Below are 22,466 nucleotides of genomic sequence, written 5' to 3'. Positions count from 1 at the left end.
ATACTGGAGAGAGATAGCCGACATATTGGATCACCCAGAACCCATAGGATTGCACCCTTGGGTGGCTATCGAAATACCTTAGTTTCTCAGAAACTCATCCCTTTATCACTTATATTCCCATTTTACAAATGAAGAAGTGAGACTGAATGGTAATAACTTCTCAGGATAATTTGGAGGCAAGGCTGTGTTTGTATGAGGAAACCGAAGGTGCGGTGCTATGATACTTGGTTGGGTGTAGGCCCCAGTCAAGACAGTGGGTCATAGTTCTGAGAAAACAGGCCCAGGTTTGCGCCGCACATTTCCAAGGCACATGGGTCCGCTTGCTGTGGAAATGTGGCTTTTGTGGTTTCGGCTCTTTTTCACGGAGGGAGGGAGATGCAAGACTGACTTCCTTGAATTGTTCAGCAACACCATATGTACAACCGAATGCTGTCTTTGTTCAGGCTTGCAGCCATTTCACCACGCTGCCTCGTGCTTGATTCTAGACACATTGCACCAATCTGCTTGCTAAATCGAGGCTTGTTATGTCTCCCTTTAGTACTGTGCCAGTCTCTGCCTCGCCTCTGACAGAAGCTTGGCAGCTCCTGCAAAAGACCCAAAAGCGGGGGTAAAGCAGAGAGACCCGCAAGCAGGATCCAATAGCGAGGGAGTAGAGCTGGCAGGCAGAAATGGAGCACGGATAATATCACCAGCAATCAAGGCTTTGCACCGGGTGCCAGGGACATCTCACTGAATTCCACCAGGCAAGTCATTGCTGGATTTTACATCCAGAAACACAGCCTCTGTATTCCTCTCCCAGCACAAAATGGTGGCTTAGAGCCACAGCAAAACATCGTGCATAGCTCAGAAGGTCAAAACCAAATTGAGAAAGGAAGGTAATTTCCAAGTTGTTTGTTTCACCCCGAGAAGAAGTGCAATATGTATTCATCTGGAAATCATTAGCTTAAAAGAGCAGTCTGGGAGAAAACTATTTATATACGGTATTTTAAAATTGGAAAACAACGCAGCATCTTGTATTTACTTGACCTTGTTAACCTAAATAACAGAACAGGTGGTACACAAAGCCTTTAAACCGGATTTAAGTTATGATCCTATACTGACAACTTATAATGTAGTGTGAGTTGGAGACCTTTGTGACTTACAAGTTTAAATAACAACAACAACCTGAGAGTAAGGCTCATTAATTTAATGGGGCTTACTTCTAGGTAGATAAGACTACACTGTTGCATTAGTAAAATGCTTTCGTGCAGTGTGATTCAGTTCACCTAGAGAGTTACAGTCTATACTTACCCAGTGAAAATTATTGATGCATTTACAATTACTTTTCATCCATCATGGAAATCTATACATATTGTTCCCCATACAGACGCTGACCAGACCCAGACCTTGGCTTCAGCAAGGTAGTGACCACATGCATATTTAAGATAACAATTCTGAATATTATGAAGCAGATTTTCAGCAGTGGAATAATAAAACCATTTCTACCTGAAATTTGCAAGCCTCTTGGTACATCTTGCTTCAGGCCTTTAACAAACACAGGATCTCTGGCAGTAAGCAGAACAAAGAGCTAATGAAACTTCATGTTCCAATAGGTTGCACATTGAGAAGAAAGAGCAATTGAAAAAGCAAGCCAATAGATTTGTTTTTCAGAATCTGCTGCCTGCATTTACAGTGGGGGGCATGAACGGTTCTTGATGATACTAATTGTCCCCCTTTTACATATTACAACTCTAGACTAGTTTCTTTTGCACCGTAGATTTGAAGCATACGTTTACAGAGATTTGAAATGTGGTTAGATGACAAATTGTCAATCACAAAATTTGAAAAAGTTCCCAGTTTTTGTCCATCCATCCCACGCTGAGGTAAATTCTAATGGCAAGGAGCCTGATCGATCCTTGACCCGCCTACCGTGCAGGCTAAGTACAGGTCATTTTGAGGTTAAGGTCCTGAGGAGGAGATTGCTGGATGAGTCTGCAAGAGGGACAACCAGGCTTTCCTTTCTCTGTTTCAACTATTACGACTTGATCAGGCAACAACCATTTGCCAGAAGGTCAGGTAAGCATATCTGGTTTTGACCTATAAAGCCTTAAACGTCTCAGGACCACAATGCCTCTTCCCATATGAACCTACCCGGACCCTAAAATCATTTTCTGAGGCCCTCCTTCATGTGTCTCCTTCTCAAGAGGTGCGGAGGGTGGCAACACAAGAACTGGCCTTCTCTGCAGTGGCTCCCCATCTGTGGAATGCTCTCCCCAGGGAAGTCCATCTGGCGCCTTCCTTATACACCTTTAGGCACCAGGCAAAAATGTTCATTTTAAACCAAGCCTTTGGTTGACCTGCTTGACATCCTTTACCCTTTTAAAATGTGGTGTTTTTTTTGGGGGGGGGGGTTATTGGGTTGTTGGTTTTATTCTTATTATGTATTTTGTGGTTTTATATCTTGATTTTATTCCGTTAACTGCTCTGAGACCCTGGGAAATAGGGCAGTATATACAGTGGTACCTCGGGCTAAGAACGTAATTCGTTCTGGAAGTCCGTTCTTAACCTGAAACTGTTCTTAACCTGAGGTACCACTTTAGCTAATGGGGCCTCCCGCTGCTGCCATGCCACCACCGTGCGATTTCTGTTCTCATCCTGAAGCAAAGTTTTTAACCCAAGGTACTTTTTCTGGGTTAGTGGAGTCTGTAACCTGAAGCATCTGTAACCTGGGGTACCACTGTATATTCTAATAATAATAATAATAATAATAACAACAACAACAACAACAACAACAACAACAACAACAACAACAACAACAACTTTTTGAAGCATAGGTTCTAGAAAGACTGGGCAAGTTAAAGACCACATAAAGTGAGGGAAGGCAAAGCTCAGAGAAGGAACGAAACTGAAGCCATGGATTTGTACCTATAGCATCTCTGCTTACAACTGAGGTACTCTCTCATTTTCTGAAGATGTCCTTTATGTTCCCAATATTCCCCACTGTCCTGTCCTCGACCCTTATGTATCCTTTTGCACAAAAATATGTTTGCTGCATACACAATGCGCGCTAGCATTTGTGCCCAAACATATCCACAAATGTCGGGGCGGATTCTGAGGAGCAATGGACAGGAGAGGCAGAACAGGGAGAGGAGAGCAGTCAGGGAGAACAGGGGCTCAGGGATGCTGAAGAGCCCTGCAACCACCCGAGGGCTCGGGAAGGAAGCTCCGACTCAGGAAGGGAGGGTTCAAGGAGGGAAATGAAACGTAAGGATCAAAGACGTTTCACGCGATTCCCACGCCTACTTTGTTGGTGCGGGAATCGTAGGAAGCCACTCTCCGAATCTGACTCAACGGGTTCAGACGTGTAATGCTGAACTGTAGCTGTTCTTGTATATATGTAATAAAGACTGTAACTATCATGCTGATTGTGCCGGAGTGTTACTGCAAAGCAGAAACATCACCTTTACAACAAACAAATTTGCAGCCTGAGGCAGCCAAGGGCACCAAGATGGCCGCCACTGAGCTACAGAATTTCATGCTAACTCACGCAAAATATTGTGTTAAGAGAAAGGTCCAGGGGCCTGTAAGCAAGGTTCACATATGAAAGACCTGAAAGTAAGAGAAGCTTGCTTCTGACTTCAAGTGGTCAGCGGTAAAGAATGATACTTTAGAAATCAGGAGATAAGCAGTCAAATAAACTTAATTCACAGGTGATCTGCAATCTATGTCATTTATGACACATTCCCATGCTTTAAACAAGGAGCTTGAAATGAGAATGTGTGGAAGCAGAAGGAGAAATGAATCAGTTTAGGAGGCAATGAATCTAGAATCTAGCCCTGCAGTAGTAAGCAGCAGTGTGTTCCAATCCAGCCACAAATATTAATACTTCTTAGGTTGTTAAACTGAAAATAAGAAGGCACTTCCCACTGTTAGCTAGAGCACTGTTTAAAAAAAGAAAAGTACAGGCACACAGGAAATACTTCTCTGATTCATTATAAAAAGTGATCGTATTACAGGCAAGACAATCACAGCATTGAGTTTAACATAAAGCTTTTTCCGGCCTCCTCACCTCTCTGATACATCATGCATGGAAAATCTCCTTCCAGTAAATGGCATACCTGTTCCACATATAAGGGGGAAGTGTTCGTCTGTGTTTTATCCACCCCCAAACCACCTTGTCTTAATCATCGTACTTACTTATACCAAGGTAATAGAGATGCACCACAAGAGATTTTCATCATGGGCTGTGAAACATAGGAAATTCTACTGCATAAGAACATAGTCAATTAAAAATGCTTATCCACACTCTGTGTTTCATTTGCAAAGTTTATTAAAAAGGGTTTGTTTGTTTGTTTTTGAATGGATTACTTTAATTTTCACTAGTTTGGAATAGCATACTCTACTTTACCAGCTTACTACCTGTTAAAAACATATACACAGGGCCTTCTGTAGGGCTGGACAAATCTTCAGTTCCACTCTGTTTCTCATTTTTCCAATCTTAACATCAGCTTTTCATCATTCTACATCAGTTTTTTTGTTGAAGTCCTTATGCAAATTCATTAGCATTTAGCACAAGTGTATCCCGATGTACATACTTTTCTATGCAATTTTGCCTAATACACATGGGATTATTTTTGCAAAGAGCTTCCCCTGATATAATGTATTTTTCTTTGCTTTCACAAACAGAGGCATTTTTATGCCCCCTTTACCCTAGTGCAGAGCTTTCCAAACTGTGTTGTGGTGGTGGCTGTTGCAGGGAATCAGCAGGATGCTGAGGCAGAACTTGGGGAAGAAAAAAAAGGAAAAGAAAGTTGTGTGAGGAGAAGTAGCTGAGGCAGTTCTCAGTGGCAGCTACCCTTGCCTTGGTTGGCAAGTAGGGCTATGATGTGGCCAAAAATAAAAGAGCTCAGCAACTTTGGAGTTCGGATTTTCACTTTTCAAAATATGGCAACCCTATAGTTAAATGCATGCTATTAAGATAAGTAGGATCTGGAAACATAAACTATGATGGGGACCCCTGCTGCTGTTCTTCTTTTATGAAAAAAAGAACAATAATTGGATTATATTATTTCATTATCTTTTTATTTTATTTTCCCTTTTCTTATTTGCCTTGTGGTTCCCATGTTGTAGGGAAAGGAAAGGAAATGAGTTAAAAATATTTTAATAAAGAAAGAAAAAATAAATGAGCTTAGTAATATTCTGCTCTGCATGCCATCAACACCAATACAGTGGTACCTCGAGTTACAGACGCTTCAGGTTACAGACTCCATTAACCCAGAAATAGTACCTTGGCTTCAGGATGAGAACAGAAATCATGCAGCAGTGGTGCAGCAGCAGCAGGAGGCCCCATTAGCTAAAGTGGTACCTCAGATTAAGAACAGTTTCAGGTTAAGAACGGACCTGCAGAACGATTTAAGTTCTTAACCCGAGGTTCCACTGCACCTGATAAACTACAGGGCAGCAAAAGCACTAGGTTCCATGCTCCAAGGCCAATGGAAAAAGTTTAGGAAGCAGCTGCAAATGGCTCTTCAGATGGAATCTTGCGAGCATTGCCTACAATTGGATCTTATATTGCCATAGTTTTCAGGCTGTGCATCACTACTCAGATCTGGCCAAAGAAGCTTTGGTGAGATTATCTATAGCTACAAACCAAATTGTTTGCAACAATAGACTAGACTAGCTCAGGTGGAGGGTGGTCCATTTAGAGCAAACAGGACACTGCTTCACCAACCTCTGCCTGCTATTAGCAAGCCCCTTCCTGCCTTATTTGCAACTGGTTCATGCTGTAACATGTCCTGTGAGCTTCCTCCACCTTCATCTCAGTAGGGAGTAGGATAGGAACAGTAATTTTGCTGGTTCTGGCTCTACCTACTCTGTCTTGCCTTCTAACCTAGTGCTCCTAATGTGCACCAGTCAACCACAGTGATAACAAACCTATGACCCTCCAGGTACTGTTGAACTCCCATCAATCCCAGATTGCATGGCAAGTGGTATAGGCTGATGGGAGTTGGAGTCCAGCAGCAACTAGACCTGTGTTCTTCAACCTTGGGCCCCCAGATGTTATTGGATTCCATCTTCCATCATATCACTCACTAAAATGTCTGGTGTGGATAGGGGTTGTAGGCCACCAACTTGTAGGATCCAAGCCTGCAGATCACAGATTAAGATGGCCACAGGATGCTCCCCACTGTGAGAGAGGTCCCTATAATGTCTCTCAGGCCAGTCTCACTTATTTGTCTGACATCTGAGCACTTCAGAGATGCTTCTATTGTCCTGGATAGAAACAAAGTTGGACCTCCCCAACTTTGCTTACCTTGCAATATGAATGAAGCCAGTTATGCCAACATTTTGTGAATAGGACAGCATCATATCTCTCATATATTGTGAGTATATTAGGAAGAGCTTCTCTGGAGCAGCCAAATTTATTAGTGTATATCTCTATTCCTATAAACAGGCATTGCTTAATGCATCTTTTAAACATAGCAAGTTGTTGAACTATCCATTTATCTGCCAACTGTGGAAATCTCAAGGTTAATATTAGGACTATTGTAAAAGACAGAAAGTAGCTACAAGTGCAACTAGCATCTTTCATTATCGTTGTTTGACAAATGCACCATGCGCTCCTTAATGACACTATGATAAATCAATGGCAAGCTTCCTAAAAGTATTTTTAAGGAAATCAGACGTGACAAATGTCACAATTCCACCCCGCCCCCCCCCGAACTGTTAACTCACAGAACAATTTGCTTACTTGCTGCTTTCTCCAAATGAAATTCTTGCAGATTCCCTTTGATTTACTAGTCTAATTTGCAGCTATAGCAACTGCCACTATCCGCCTTATTTATGCTGCTCTGCGTTTGTCACCCAGGAATCTGTAATTGCCAATATTGTGCTTCTTTGCAAGACAAAAGGTTTTTATTTCTCCCGGCGGAAAACTACTGAGCTGTAGTACAGTTGAGCATGTAACATCTTATAGCTCAATCCTATTGCTTTAGGCCAAAATTCACCAGGAAATTCCCTGGCCACGTTTTAAAAAATAACATAAAATAGAGATTGCACAAGATCATTCAGTTCAATGGGGTAGGTTCAAGAGATGTTTGCAGCGGTTTGTGCTCTTGGCTGCAATGCTTTGTGCACTTGGCTGAGCATAAGCCCCCAAACAGCAAGATTTACTTCTGAGTAAGCATATATAGAATTGTACTGATAGAGAAAAATAAAACCACTCTTGCTCAAAGCAATAGTATGTAATGGAAAAGAGGTAGACCAATGAGGCAAGACATAAGAACATAAAAAGGACATAAGGCCAATAGCCCGTCTAGACCAGCATCTTGTTCTCACAGGGTATTACAGGGCTTTTTTCCAGCTGGAACTCACCAGAACTCAGTTCTGGCACCTCTCAGGTGGGCACCACTGTTGTTCTAACAGAACAGGGATGCAGGTGGCACTGTGATCTAAACCACTGAGCCTCTTGGGCTTGCTGATCAGAAGGTCAACGGTTCAAATCCCCATGACGGGGTGAGCTCCTGTTGCTTGGTCCCAGCTCCTGCCAACCTAGGAGTTCGAAAGCAGTGCAAGTAGATAAATAGATACCACTGCAGCGGGAAGGTAAACAGCATTTGCATGTGCTCTGGTTTCCGTCACAGTGTCCCGTTGTGCCAGAAGCGGTTGAGTCATGCTAGCCAGATGACCCGGAAAGCTGTCGGTGGACAAACGCCGGCTCCCTTGGCCTGAAGCAAGATGAGTGCCACAACCCCATAGTCGCCTTTGACTGGACTTAACCATCCAGGGGTCCTTTACCTTTTTTATAAGAGAATAAGGGAGGTGTTCAGGGTGAGTTTTGACACCCTCTTTTTCTAGAAAAATAGCACTGGGGTATTATACCATGCACATGATACCCCCCTGTCTCAAAGGAGTGATAGCACTGGGCACCAATAAACTACCAGACCAGGTTGAAGGCCTGGAGTTCAAGACTCTTTACAAACGTTTGCTGTGCTATACCATTTAATAGACTAATATAGCAGTTCCAAAAGTGGGTGGTCCCACCCCTGAAGATGGTAAGGTTACCCAGGAGGAGCACTAAGAGACAAGAGGACAGCAGGGGCAAGTTGGAGGTGTAAGTGGCTATTAGATTTTGAAAAGCTGGGATGACTGGATCAAGTTCATTAATTTAGTTGCCTTAATCAAACTTATTAGTTTTAATTGGATTTTGAATAAATGTGATGATGATGATGATGATGATGATGATGTTTGGTGTTTTATGGTGTTTTTACATTTGCTGGAAGCAAAATAATAAATAAAAATATTTATACCCTGCCCATCTGACTGGGTTGCCCCAGCCACTCTGGGTGGCTCTTTCGAATTGTTACCACGTCAAATTTTATTGTGTTATCATCTTCTTTTATTGTGTTATCACTTTAGTGGGTTGTGCAAACTGCTATTCCGAATAATGCTTTTTATAGAGTAGGGTAGAGGGCGCTGGGAATAGGCTTATTGAACTAAAGGGTTGGTGGCCCCAAAAAGTTTGTGAACCACTGGACTAATATTCCCAGCAAAGTACCAAAGCACAGTGGCTAATAATAACACATGTCAAATACTAGCCAGACTCAGGTAGACTCTTTATAGGGAAGCAGGTCGCCACAGCAATAAGAATAGACTGCCAGCTGCATAATTAGCATTAGCTTTGCCAAAAACCATCCACCTCTCCAAGAGTTCTATTATGGATGGGAAATAATAGCTGAAATGCGCCAGATGAGCCAAAAGGATTCAGGAATAACCCGTGTGTGATATTTGCGTCTCATTTTCATTATTTGCTCCAGCCTGATGAAGGTCTTTGTTACTTTTTTCTATTAAAATCTGCGGGCTGACTGGAAGTCTTTAGCACACACAGGCCATTCCTTCAGAGGCAAGAACAAAGACATTAAATGTGATTTTTTTATTTTTGTTTTCACAAAATCGTTTCACTGTTTATTCTATCTCGGTGTTTTCAATGGAGCCACTCAGTCTACTGAAAGAAGGCTGCCAATTTCTTAACCATGAACTGACATTTGAAATGGTTTATTAGACGGGAAGGAGAAGGGGGTGGGGGCAGAATACTAAAAACATAGCGATTAATTTTCAGTATGTTTTAGTTAGTAGTACACCTCAGAGGATGTGCTAAAATGTTCAGCTCATAAATTTGGGCAAGGTTAATTAATATAAAGTGTCTAGGTTTGTGGACAATATAAACTTCATCAGCTAGCTGCCGGTTAGCTGAAGAAAAGCTTCAGCACTAAGCCAGCACTGTCCCTTGCTTGGTGTAAAGGATACGTCTGGGGAGGTGGGGTAGAAATTAAGACACAAAGCACACCTTTCTTTTTAATTCTGTTGTTTTTAGTTTCCCTTCTCTTCCAGTTCCTTCACTTCCTTCCGGTTCCTCCACAGCAGAAATACAGTGCACCCTCTAAGCATGTAGAAAGACTCTCTGAATAGAATTTGGCTTACTTTTTGGTAAGTTTAAGAATGAACTCCTCAGTCTTTCCCTCCTCACAGCTGTAAGCAACAGTGACGAGCCTCTAGATCAGGGTTTCTCAAACTTGGGTCTCCAGCTGTTTTTGGGCTACAACTCCCATCATTCCTAGCTAGGTCAGAGATGATGGGAGTTGTAGTCCAAAAACAGCTGGAGACTCAAGTTTGGGGGGGGGGATGCTCTAGATCCTGGTGGCCAATATGCTGCTCTCCAAATGTTGTTGGGCAATATCCCTCATCAGCCCCGGCCAATGGTTAGGGTCACCTTGAGGGTCCACCTTGTGCTATCCCTACCCTACTAGATACATGTTGCATTTTCTGGACAGGTTATTTTAGGACATCTAGAGCAGGGATCAGAAACTGGATCTAGCTAGCAGGCTAGATGCGTTGGCTGGATCCCACCTGTCAACTACCTCATGTGACAATCATGTCAGATGAGCCATTTTTGCCGACACAGCTTGAAATCAATCAGGCTGTGTTCACAACCTTCCGTTTTGGCCCAACCCCATGTTTCATCTTGCCTCAGGTCAGTAGTGGCAGGTGTCCACTGGGATATTGGGGGGGGGGGGCGGAATGCATGAAGCCCAGCAGTAGGTGGAGTCAGAACCTACAGTGGGCGGAGCCAACTCTTTATCATTTTGTCCTCATTCTCCTCTGGCGAGTTTTAGAAGAGCAACGCTGAGGCTAAAAAGAAGGAAGCAGATAGCCAGAGCCTGTTAGTTTCTGTTTGCCACTGAGCAGTGCTTTGGAGTCACAAGACTCTGTTTACATTCCACACATTCCATACTGTTGGAAGTCTCACAGGAGACGGGAGACGTATGTGATGTTGTTACTGGTTTCCTGTTCATTTGTTCCTTTGTTTTCAGTTGCTCTCTGCTCTCATAGAGAGAGGATGTATTTCTTTCTGTCTGCGTAGCTTAGTAATAAAGGATAGCATGTAGCCATAAATCTCATCACTTCCACATGCTGCTTTGATTCTCTGCTGAGTAGGATGTGCCTGGAGCCTTATCAGAGGCACAGGTCGTTAATTATTGTCGGAGGGCAATTCTGAAGGACTCAACTTGAAGATGAGCTTTATCAACTCGGTCGTAACGGAGATTCCGACAGAGCCAACCTCTGGACTGGTTATAAGTAAAAAGGCAGGTAGGATTGGATGAATTAAGATGGAGGTTGGTGCGGTGGTGCCCCATTTGCCCCATTGGATCAGCCCCCATTGCCTCAGGTTAAAGGCAGGTGGGCGTGGCTTGACAGAAACAGACTTGCAGCTTGAACAGGGAGGTCTGGCCTATAGACTGGAGGTTCCTCACTGCTGAGGTCGTTCTGCCACTCTTCTTGGGCAGTAAGAGGACTGAATGAAGTGAGGTGGCAAGGCTGGCCTTTGCAGAAAACTCAATGAAAAGGCAGGGCTTTCTTCATAGCCAGGCACACATTGTACCACAAAGCCAATCTTGCAATGTTTAACACGCCTGCTTTCTAGCAGCCGCTCATAGGAGGATAATTACAGCAAGACAGTTTGTGACTGCCTAAGCCAATGGCTTCGAGCTGTTTCAAGATTCTTTGCCAAAAGACATTTTCACACATGAGGCTTAAAGTGGTGGTTGCCTAAACCAGTCGGTAATGCAAATGCTTAATCCTCATGTCTTTAGCTTTTTATGTTTTTTGAAACCTACCTAAGGTTCGTTCCAAGTCGACACCACCCAAACACTTTCCACTTCTCTCTTCCCCACCCCTTTTCTTTGTCCTGGATCAATGCTTTTTCGAAGCTCACTGTATTTGAGCAAGTTAGAGCCCAAAGATAATATAATGTCATGATCCTGGCTTTGTGTCATATCCAAATGTTTCTGAAAGAGATCAAAGAAGAGTGAAGCAACTCAGCTCATTTGATCTACAGGTGATGGTGCTCTTAGAAATTAGAGAGTTACTTATCTCCTTGGCTTGGGAGTCATATAACTCCATACCCTCCAACATTTCTTCAGTGAAAATAGGGATGTCTGGATAAGGGGAAACAAGGAAACCATGGAGTGGGGAATGGGAAGTTTACATTTGTTAAAAATATTGGAGGAAAACAAATACGTAATTAACTTTTGAAAATCAAAGTAAAACTGGCAAAGCAAAGCAAAGCAAAGCAAAACGGAACATTCTTGAATCAAATCAGAAACTGGGGCTGCTTCTGTAAATCTAGGACTGTTCCTGGAAAATAGGGACACCAGTAGGGTCTGCCTCTGGTGGGGAGGGAGTTCCACAACTTAGGGGCTACCACAGAGAATGTCCTTGAGGAGGACATGGCCCATGTGCAGTTTGGGGTGTGCCCTGGGGAGCGGGGTGGTTTTGTCAAAGGATCTATATTTCTTCTTTGCTAACCATTCAGCATTGGCCCTGGAGGCACCCAGCTCCTGGCACACTTGATCTTTTACAAGGGGAGGGGGGGAATTATTTTGATTCATATCCAGGTGCTGAACAAGGTGTTTGAGTTGGTTTGCTTCATTGTCAGGCCTTCGTTTTAAAACTTCAGGTGTTTCCAGGTGAATGTAGAGGCAAACCAACCAAAGGCTGGAAAAAGAGGCCTGGCGGGGGGGGGGGAGCGTCAATCAAATATATAAAATATTATGATGAGCTTAGCAGCCTTCTGAAGCTGAAGGCAATGAAATTTCACCACTAGAAAAAATGCATAGATCTCGATTAAAAAAATAAAATGGCTTGCAAATGGATGTGAATAAAATTATTGATTTGCTTATTTATTTAGTAATAGTTTTGCATTTGTGCCCTGCTTTTGCCTTTACAGTGCTACCTCGGGTTAAGAACTTAATTCATTCTGGAGGTCCATTCTTAATCTGAAACCGTTCTTAACCTGAGGTACCACTTTAGCTAATGGGGCCTCCCGCTGCCACCAACACGCAATTTCTGTTCTCATCCTGAGGTAAAGTAGTTAACCCGAGGTACTATTTCCAGGTTAGCGGAGTCTGTAACCCAAAATGTTTGTAATCCAAGGTGTTTGTAACCCGAGGTACCACTGTACTTCATCCTGCAAATGTAAATCACATGCAGGTTGTTCGTTTGTTTTTATTGAATTTATATACCGCCCTATACCCAGAGGCTGTACCAGGCCTGCTATAAGTAGAGCAAGATATCATATGTAGCAATGCAGGAATGAATTCTAAGAGGTTGTCCACACTAGAGTTAACTGTGTGTTTGCCCTCTCAATTAATTAGCATAGTCCACATGACATTGCCTTCAAACAATGCCAGTCTTGAAGCTTTCTTTCTTTCTTTCTTTCTTTTAAATAATTTTTATTAACTGGCCAATCACATCAAATTAAATCACATCATATAAATTCCGAATTACAAAGCCAAATTTTTAAATTTTGTTGGGGGAACCCATACTTCAAGATCCAAAGGGGAATTCAGATCATCTTCTTATTACTGCGTTAATGTCCAAATCAGTCCCAATCAGTCCAAACAAAGTTCATAATTCTATCCAGTCTTATCTTGGTGTTGCCACATCATATCTTGTTCGTATAATTTCTCTTTTTCCTTTACAATCTCTTCTGTTAGTCTCCTTAAGCCGATAGCAAGTGTAATAATCCTGTGTGGATTTCCCGTTCCTCCACTAAGTCCAGATGGTTTCCATATATCTCCTTCGTAGATAACATCACTTTTTCCATCGTAAATTTTGGCATTTGTCGCTCTTAAGTCCCACCGAGGAGTTGATTCATGATATGTAAACAACTCTATTTCTCTCTTTCTCCTCCCAGACCCAAGAGCTCCCACAATGCCTCACAAAATGGCGAACGGCATTTTTTCCTGACTGCGTCACTCCAAAACTCTTAGCTTTCCAGCTTCATCTTGAAACATTGCTTTGGATCGAAAGTTTATCTCCACACAGCCTTAAATCCACAGCTTAAGTCCTTAATTTCTGACTCATTAGGGGAGGGGGATTCTTGTTAAGTCACATAAAAAGGTAGAGGCAGGTTTTTTCCCCCTCCCCCCTCAGTCATTACCGTATCTTGACGTTCTTCTCGTATTTTATTGTTGTCTTGTTATCAGAGATCTCTTCTGTCAGCAGTATTTATTCCCCTTTTTCCTTGATGTATGTGCAATTAATCATGTCCAAATTATTTCTTTTAAAGATCATTGCAACCAGCGGCGCGAATCGGGGACGGCGTCGAGGAGTGCCGAAAATCCCACAGGAGGGCTTTGTGCCTAGTGCCCCCACCCCCACAAATTCGGGGGTGGTATAGGGCACAGCAGGCAAGGGCCGTCCCCCCCCATAATCCTGGGGGGGTTAAGGAGGCTAATTACCCCCATCATAGCCTCCAAATTACCTCGTGTGGGTCGGAGAGATGTTATTGTCAGCCACCTTCCGATGCGCCACCTAGTGGCCCCCCAGTCTTGAAGCTTTCCCCTTGTAGATCTGGGTTTATCTGAATGGGGGTAATCCAATAAATTGAGGGAAATTGGTAGGGGAGGAATTTTGCTGCCTGAGGAGAAATGGGAAGGTGCTACCCTCGCCAAAGCCTTCCTTACCTGGGCCACGCATGGGAAATGATATACTGTATAATGAATTGAAAATGATGTTGAAAATAGTGTTTGTAAAAAAAAAATCAGAAGCTTTTCTTCTGGGAATTATAGGGACAGAACTACCTAAACTATATAGGGATTTATCTATGTACGCTATAGCAGAGGCAAGAGTGCTACTTGCCCCAAAATGGAAGCAGAAGTCCCAGCAAAGGAAGAATGGATACAAAAACTGATGGAATATGCAGAAATGGCGAAACTTACCGGAAGAATAAGAAATTGAGCACTGGCAGGGTTATTGTAATAACCTGCAGTTTTATAAGAGTATATATTTAAAGAAGCTGAATAAATGGGCAAATTAAGTTAATTTGGATATGCTGAAGATATTAAAAATAAATTTAAGGAACCGCAGAAGGAGGGGGAAGGAAGTCAAGCTTTGAAATGTTAAAATGACTGTAAACTTAGTGAAATGTATAAAACTGAGAAGTATAAAAAAATAATTAAAATACCTGAGCCACGCAGAAGCAGAACCAGCAACAGAGGTAGAGGTGGGGTTCCTTCAGGAGTAACCCCTCTTGCAGTTCTGCTGCATGGGCAGGCTGGCCCTGGAAACCAGACTCCAAGCTACTCCACTCAGGGTCACAGACAATTTGGGGGGTGGGGGGTTCAATTATTACTTTCAGGTACTCCTCTTTCCATGTCCACTATTTCTTCAATTCTTTCATTTCTCTTCTGGCTGTGCTCGTAACTATTTCCAGTAGACTCTTGAACTAATGTTCTCTTCTTCTGTTCCCTCAGATTCGCACTATGCAAAAAACCTGCACATACAAATCAGTGGTGTAGCACAGGTTGTTGGCGCCCGGGGCATATGTGTGTGCACTGCTCCAGCCCAAGTCTTTACCACCAACCAAGTCACAGCAGTCTGAGCCAGTGATGAGTGAGGCAAGGCAAGGGAAGGGAGAAAGAGGCTCAAAACTGCCCCGTGGGGAAAAGCGGTGTGTGTGTGTGTTGTGTTTTCTCAATCTTCTTCAAACCTAATTAAAAGACGTTTTTGCTAATTCCCATTTAACTATGAGCAACATTGGTCCACAACAACCCCCAAAGGTGCTTTCAGGCAGTCCCCCCCTGTTAGGATATATAAAATTATAAAGCAGGGTGGGCTGAACGCTGCAGCTGATTTAGACAGTTTGCTGATGCAGCCTGCCATTTGTACAAAGAGGGAATATGCAATAGGGGTGTGCTTTTGTCTGGTAATGAGTGGGACAATGAAACAATTGGGAACCATTCATTTCATTTATTGCTAGTAAAGAAATGAATGTAAGACTTTCAATATTCCATTCATTAGGAAACAAATGCCATATATTCATTTGGAACTTATTTGGAGTCACTTTAATTTTAATTTTCTTCTAGTCTCTGGAATAGCTCACAGGAGAGACAGGGGGATGGAGTGGGGAGGGGGGAGATCTTTATTTTTTTTTTTATAATGATTTTTATTAATTTTCCACACATAAAATAAAGAACAATGTAACACAGTATAACTTCATAATCATCGGTTCATAACCTTTTTTCTCTGACTTCCCCATACCTCCCTATCCCTGCATCCTTGTTTAAAATTCTTTAGCAACCCTTAAGTCCATTGTCTTAATTCTTTTTCATAAATATTTCTTAAGTTTTTTTTGTTTACTGCTGCAATTCTTTACTTCTTACCCCCTGACATCTTAACATTCCTCAATTTTACAGTTATTTTTAAGATATATCTTGAAATTCTTCCAGTCCTCTTCCACTGTCTCTTTCCCCTGGTCCCGGATTCTGCCCGTCATCTCAGCCAGTCCCATAAAGTCAATCACCTTTGTTTGCCATTCTTCCAGAGTAGGTAGTTCTTGCGTCTTCCAATACTTTGCCAGTAGAATTCTTGCTGCTGTAGTGGCATACATAAAGAATGTCCTGTCCTTCCTTAACACCACTTGGCCCACCATACCCAAGAGGAAAGCCTCTGGTTTCTTAGGAAAAGTCCACTTAAGGACCTTCTTAATTTCATTATAGATCATTTCCCAGAAAGCTTTAACCTTTGGGCAGGTCCACCAAAGGTGGTAGAAAGTGCCTTCAGTCTCATTACATTTCCAACACTTATTATTAGGCAAATGATAAATTTTTGCAAGCTTGACTGGGGTCATGTACCACCGGTAGATCATTTTCATAATATTTTCTTTTAAAGCATTACATGCAGTAAATTTGATACCGGTGGTCCATAACTGTTCCCAGTCAGCAAACATAATATCATGACCTATGTCTTGTGCCCATTTAATCATAGCTGATTTCACCGTTTCATCCTGTGTATTCCATTTTAACAGCAAGTTATACATTCTTGATAAATTCTTAGTATTGGGTTCCAACAATTCTGTTTCTAATTTTGACTTCTCTTTCTGAAATCCTATTTTCCTGTCCTGTTTAAACGTCTCATTTATCTGGTAGTAATGCAACCAATCTCGAACCTTAGGTTTTAGTTTCTCATAACTCTGAAGTTTCACCCTTTCACCATCGTATTCTATAATCTCATGATATTTTGGCCATTTAGAATCCATATTAAGCTTTTTTACTTCCCTAGCTTCCATTGGTGACACCCACCTAGGGGTTTTGCTTTCCAACAGATCTTTGTATCTAATCCAAACATTATACAATGCTTTCCTTACAATATGGTTTTTAAAACTTTTGTACACCTTTACCTTGTCGTACCATAAATATGCATGCCAACCAAAGCTATTGTCATACCCTTCCAGATCCAGAATGTCAGTATTCTCAAGAAGTAGCCAGTGTTTCAACCAGCAGAAAGCTGCTGATTCATAGTAGAGTCTTAAGTCCGGCAGGGCAAACCCCCCTCTATCCTTTACATCAGTTAAAATCTTAAATTTAATTCTGGGCTTTTTGCCCTGCCAGACAAATTTTGATATATCTTTCTGCCACTTCTTGAAACAATCCATCTTGTCCACAATCTGCAGCGTCTGGAATAAAAACAGCATTCTAGGCAATACATTCATCTTAATAGTAGCGATTCGGCCTAACAAGGAAAGTTTCAGCCTTGACCAAATTTCCAGATCCTTTTTAACTTCTGACCAACATTTTTCATAATTATCCTTAAATAAATTCACATTCTTAGATGTTAAGTTTACCCCTAGGTATTGGGAGGGGGGAGATCTTTAAACCGGGATGGCATAATTTGTGACCCTGTTGCTGGACAATATCTCTCCCCTTTCCCACTGGGAATGATAGGGGAAGTGTGATCCAGCCCAGGGGCGTCTTGCCCATAGAGGCAAGTGGTGCGGGGGGGGGGTGCCAGGGTGCCAAGTTCTGGAGGGCACCAGGGAAGAGGTAGAGGCTGGACGCGGTGCCTCCCGGCATCAGCTTGCTGCCCTCGCCCACCTCCGCCATGCCGCGCTGAAGCAGCGCCGCACCCGGAGCCTCCAGCTGCCCTCCAGCTGCTGCCTGCCTCCTCCAGCCACGCAAAGCTGCCGGCAGCACCGTAAAAAGGTTAGCAACTCTAGGAAATTGGGGGGAGTGCGCAGGAGGAATCTTTGCACCACGGCCCGGATATACTTAAGATGGCCCTGATCCAGCCCATTCTCCTTGACCTCTCAATAGTTTTCAGAACTGTTGGCCACAATATCTTACTGGACTGGCTCAGGGAGAAGGGGTTGTAGGCACTGTACTTCAGTGATTGAGGGACATGGATGGCGCTGTGGTCTAAACCACAGAGCCTAGGGCTTGCTGATCAGAAGATTGACAGTTCGAATACCCGCAATGGGGTGAGCTCCTGTTGTTTGGTCCCAGCTCCTGCCCACCTAGCAGTTCAAAAGCACATCAAGTACAAGTAGATAAATAGGTACTGCTCCGGTGGCAAGGTAAAAGGTGTTTCCGTGCACTGCTCTGGTTTGCCAAAAGCAGCTTAGTCATGGGGGGGACTGCCTTGCCTGCTGTGCCCTATACCACCCCTGAATTTGTGGGGATGGGGGCACTAGGCACAAAGCCCTCCTGTGGGATTCCGGTGCTCCTGGACTCCTGCTCCCTGATCCGCGCCACTAGCTGCAAGAACTTCAAAAGAAACAATTTGGATGAAGGAATGCACATATCTCAAGGAAGAAGGGGGAGTAAAGACTGCTAACAGAAGAGATCTCTGATAAAATAAGACGAGTCGGAGGAACAAGAGAAATCATGAGAAGATACGCCAAGACTCGGTATGGCAAATGACTGATGGGGGAGGGGGAAAAAACTTTCCCTTCTTTCCTTATGTGATTAAACAAGAATCCCCTCCCCTCACGAGTCAGAAATGTCATTTTAAGGACTTAAGCTGTGGATTTAAGGCTGTGTGGAGATAAACTTTCGAACCAAAGCATGTTTTAAGAAGAGCGTGGAATGTATAAGAGCTTTGGAATGACGCAGTTAAAAATGCCGTCGCCATATTGGGAAGTTCTGTTGGAGGATTTAAGTCTGAGAGGAGAAATAGAGAAATAGAGCTGTTTTTATATTGTGGGTGAAACTCCTCAGTGGGACTTAAGAGCGACAGTTTTGCGAGATTAATGATGGAAAGAACGATGTTATCTATGAAGGCGATGATATATGGAAACCATCTTGATTTGAGGATTGGAAGAACGGAAAAATTCACACAGGATTATTATTGGTGTTTATCGGCTTAAGGAGACTATCAGAAGAGATCATAAAGAAAAAAGAGAAAATATATGAACAAGATGTGATGTGGAAACAGCAAGATAAGACTGGATAGAATTATGAACTCTGTTTGGATTGATTTGGACTGATTTGGACATTAACGCAGTAGCAAGAAGATGATCAGAATCCCCCTTCGGATCTTGAAATATGGGTCCCCCCAACAAAATTTAAAATTCGGCTTTGTAATTTGGAATTTATGTGATGTGATTTAATTTGATTTGATTGGCCGGTTAATAAAAATTATTTTAAAAAACCAAAAACAAAAGCAGCTTAGTCATGCTGGCCTAATAATAATAATAATAATAATAATAATTTTTTATTTATATCCCGCCCTCCCCAGCCGAACCTGGGCTCAGGGCGGCTAACAACAATAATATAATACAACATTCTAAAATCATTTCATTATAAAATTAATTCAAATCAAATTATGACCCGGAAGCTGTCTGCGGAGAAACGCCGGCTCCCGCGGCCTATAGAGCAAGATGAGCGCACAACCTCAGAGTCGTCTGTGACTCGACCTAACAGTCAGGGGTACCTTTACCTTTACCTTTAACCATCCAGGGGTCCTTTACCTTTTCCTTTACCTTTTACTTCAGTGATTCTTCTCCTGCCTCCAGGGCCATTGTTCGGCACCATAGAAGTTGTTTGGTGTCTCACAGGATCCCACTTTCAGAGCTTCCATCTCAATCTGAAAACGTCTGAAGAGAAGCTGGTGTGCGGAACGATCTGGGGTGGGGTGGGGCTTTCATGTATGCCTCCACCCTGCTTTTAGTCCACATGCATCCAGGCAAACATTGGTTTTGTGAGTAACTTCAGAATAAATAGGGTTAGGATTAGAAGTGCAATTCACAAAGACCTGGCTCTGAAAACAATGGCCACTGCCACTCATTTTCAGAAGATTTGAACATTGAGAGACCCTCCCATGCATCCACCCCCCCCCCAAAAAAAACACCTTGTCGTCCTACCCTTTTCACACTGGAATAATAAAACATTTCAGTAGCCTTTTTTTTCCAATGTAAGATTTCCAAATGCTGACTTTCCCTCCCAATCCAAGAAGAAAATGTGTGAGGCTAAAAGGTCAGACTTCCTCAGAGGACTGGAAATCCATTTCTTTGGCAGTCTTGCAAACGCTACAACCCTGTTTTCAAAAGGCTGCTTCTTCCCTTTTAGGTTGGTATTGGATTCCCCCTTTCTTTCTATTTTCTTTCTGTGCTTTCACACTCTGTTCTGTTTTTCATATTGCTAGAACCACTCGTCACTTCTCTGCATGATCTTTCTATTGGTCGTTAAGGGTAGGGCATCAATCAATCTTGAGATCACTTCAAAAAAAACCACACCACCCCAGCAGTCCTGTGTGGAGTTTGTATTTAATAAATCATTTACCGTAGCTGTGCCCTCAGCCACAGAGGTTCTATAGTTAGTTTACAAGCAGTAAAAAATAGTATAAAATAATCACAACAATTTTTTAATGGCTGTGTTAAAATAATTACAAATGTCTAAGGTCTCCTGCTTCTGAAAAGATGATGATGTAGATGTCATGTTCTTTTCCTGTTTAGAATATTTCAACATTTAGGTACTGCAGCTAAAAAGGTGGTCTCTGGTTGATAGCCTACTCACTTCCAATGGCAGAAGAGCCCCAGAAGATGCCCTTTGTGCAGGGATGAGAAACTGTGGCCCTTCATCTGTTGTTAGATTCCAACCCCTATCAGCCCAAGCTAACAAGGTCAACGGCCAGGAGTGATGCTCATCCAGCAGTGGTCCCCATAGTGGATGGAAAATCCACTAGTTCTGCACCTCTGCTGTAGATGCTGCAACTTTCTGGTGAGGAAAGTAACCTGGGCTTTATTTTAGGTGGAGTTCATCAGGACAAACAGAGGGGAAGTTCCATTGAGGAGCTACTTCTCCTGTAAATGTTTTGGGAGGAGAGCTAGCATTCTTCAGAGGGTTGTGTGTGTGTGTGTGTGTGTGTGTGTGTGAGAGAGAGAGAGAGAGTTTTCTCATTTTTATATTGCAATATATTTACAAGAAAGGGGATGTGGGTGGTGCTGTGGTTTAAACCACTGTGCCGCTTGGACTTGCCGATCAGAAGGTTGGCGGTTCGAATTCCCACGACGGGGTGAGCTCCCGTTGCTCGGTCCCTGCTCCTGCCAACCTAGCAGTTTGAAAGCACGCAGTGCAAGTAGATAAATAGGGACTGCTCTGGCAGGAAGGTAAACAGCGTTTCTGTGCGCTGCTCTGGCTTCACCAGAAGCGGCTTAGTTATGCTGGCCACATGACCCGGAAAAACTGTCTGCGGAAGCAGACAAACGCCGGCTCCCTTGACCTGTAAAGTGAGATGAGTGCCACAACCCCAGAGTCGTTCACAACTGGACTTAACTGTCAGGGGTTCCTTTACCTTTACTATATTTACAAGAGACTTGGTGTGGGAGTATTTAATTTTTAACAATAGACCATGGGAAGCTCCAAAAAAGTAATAAATATAATTTGGATTATAATTTGGTCTTTCTTATTTTATTTTATTTTATTTTAATCGAAGTATTATGATTGGATATATTAATTGGATGATTCTTATAGGAAGATTAAAAAAATGATTTAAAAAATAATAATTTTTAACAATAGAAGTGAAAGGAATGGTTCTGCTTCCCCCCTTAGTTATGACAATCGATTTGTATCAGTATCTGCAGCTCAGTAGAAACACTGGATCCTTTCTCTAGCTCTATTCCCATTTCTTCTAAGCATGCAGGCCTTTACACCTGCAAACCTGGGTAGCTGCTTAATGTGTAACAAATGGAAACCCTCAGTGGAAGTGAATGAAAGCAGGGCTTGGACTATCTACCCATTACATTAAACAAAACACTGTTGAGAGAATTACTGTAATGTAATGGATCCTAAATAAAGCTACTGACATAATTCAGCCACTCTTCTCTTCCAGATTAAAAATAAACTAAAAAATAAACACCCCTGTCCACACCTCATATAAATGTCATTTAATTCTCACGAGGGGCACACGATGACATTGTTATTGTTTCTTTACTCTCAACAATATGCCTGGTGCTCACATCACTCAACTGGAGACATGGGCTCAGGAGTGCTGTTCCCTTCCATGGGTGCAGCGTTCTCTGAAATTAACACCTTGCACTTGTCACATCAGGTTGGTAATCTGTTATTCTGGTGTCACCTGTATAGGCACCGTTAATCACCCCCTCCCCCTTCTTGGCCTCCATTCTATTCGTGAGAGTGACACCAAGGGAAAAGTAAGTTGTTATGGCGTGACAATTCTGGGCAAAGATAAGTTATAGTGCCGTAAACAGAGCCGAGAAACGAGATTATGTTCCACACAGTGATGGATATTCTGCTCCGTGTTTCACGCAGCAGGAATATCTGAAGTGCAACAAGGGTGGATGGAAAAGGCCTTTCTGTTTTGCTGACTTTAAATAACGTGCTATAAAAGGTTTTCAGTGTTGTTGCTGTCGTGTTTAATTGTTCTCTCTTTTTTCCATTTAGGGCTTTAGAAAACGGGATCCCCGTCTTCCTGTTTTGGGACAAGTCCAGTTCGAATGGGAGACTGATGTGAAGAATTCCTCTGTGAAGCTGTATTCTACAGCGAAAATGGATGTTTTGCTGAAGCCATTACCATAGCCCAATACAGTGGTACCTTGGGTTAAGTACGTAATTCGTTCCGGAGGTCCGTTCTTAACCTGAAACTGTTCTTAACCCGAAGCACCACTTTAGCTAATGGGGCCTCCAGCT

At 42.7% G+C, this 22,466-nt stretch overlaps 1 long non-coding RNA gene across 2 annotated transcripts; it reads left to right on the top strand.

Moving 5' to 3' along the window:
• The first annotated feature begins 515 nt into the window (after positions 1-515).
• Positions 516-22,362, top strand: LOC307226037. 2 transcript variants are annotated; one of them, XR_013843280.1, is made up of 4 exons: positions 516-875; positions 1,367-1,400; positions 1,916-2,055; positions 22,229-22,362. It is a non-coding gene; the product is annotated as an uncharacterized lncRNA (long non-coding RNA). The 2 variants fall into 2 exon arrangements; XR_013843279.1 differs by lacking the exon at positions 1,367-1,400.
• Positions 22,363-22,466: the final 104 nt, after the last annotated feature.

The sequence above is a fragment of the Podarcis cretensis genome (assembly GCF_951804945.1).
Source record: "Podarcis cretensis genome assembly, chromosome: 10".
Lineage (NCBI taxonomy): Eukaryota > Metazoa > Chordata > Lepidosauria > Squamata > Lacertidae > Podarcis > Podarcis cretensis.
Note: the sequence above shows the minus strand (reverse complement) of the source record. Positions and strands in the feature narration are given on the sequence as shown.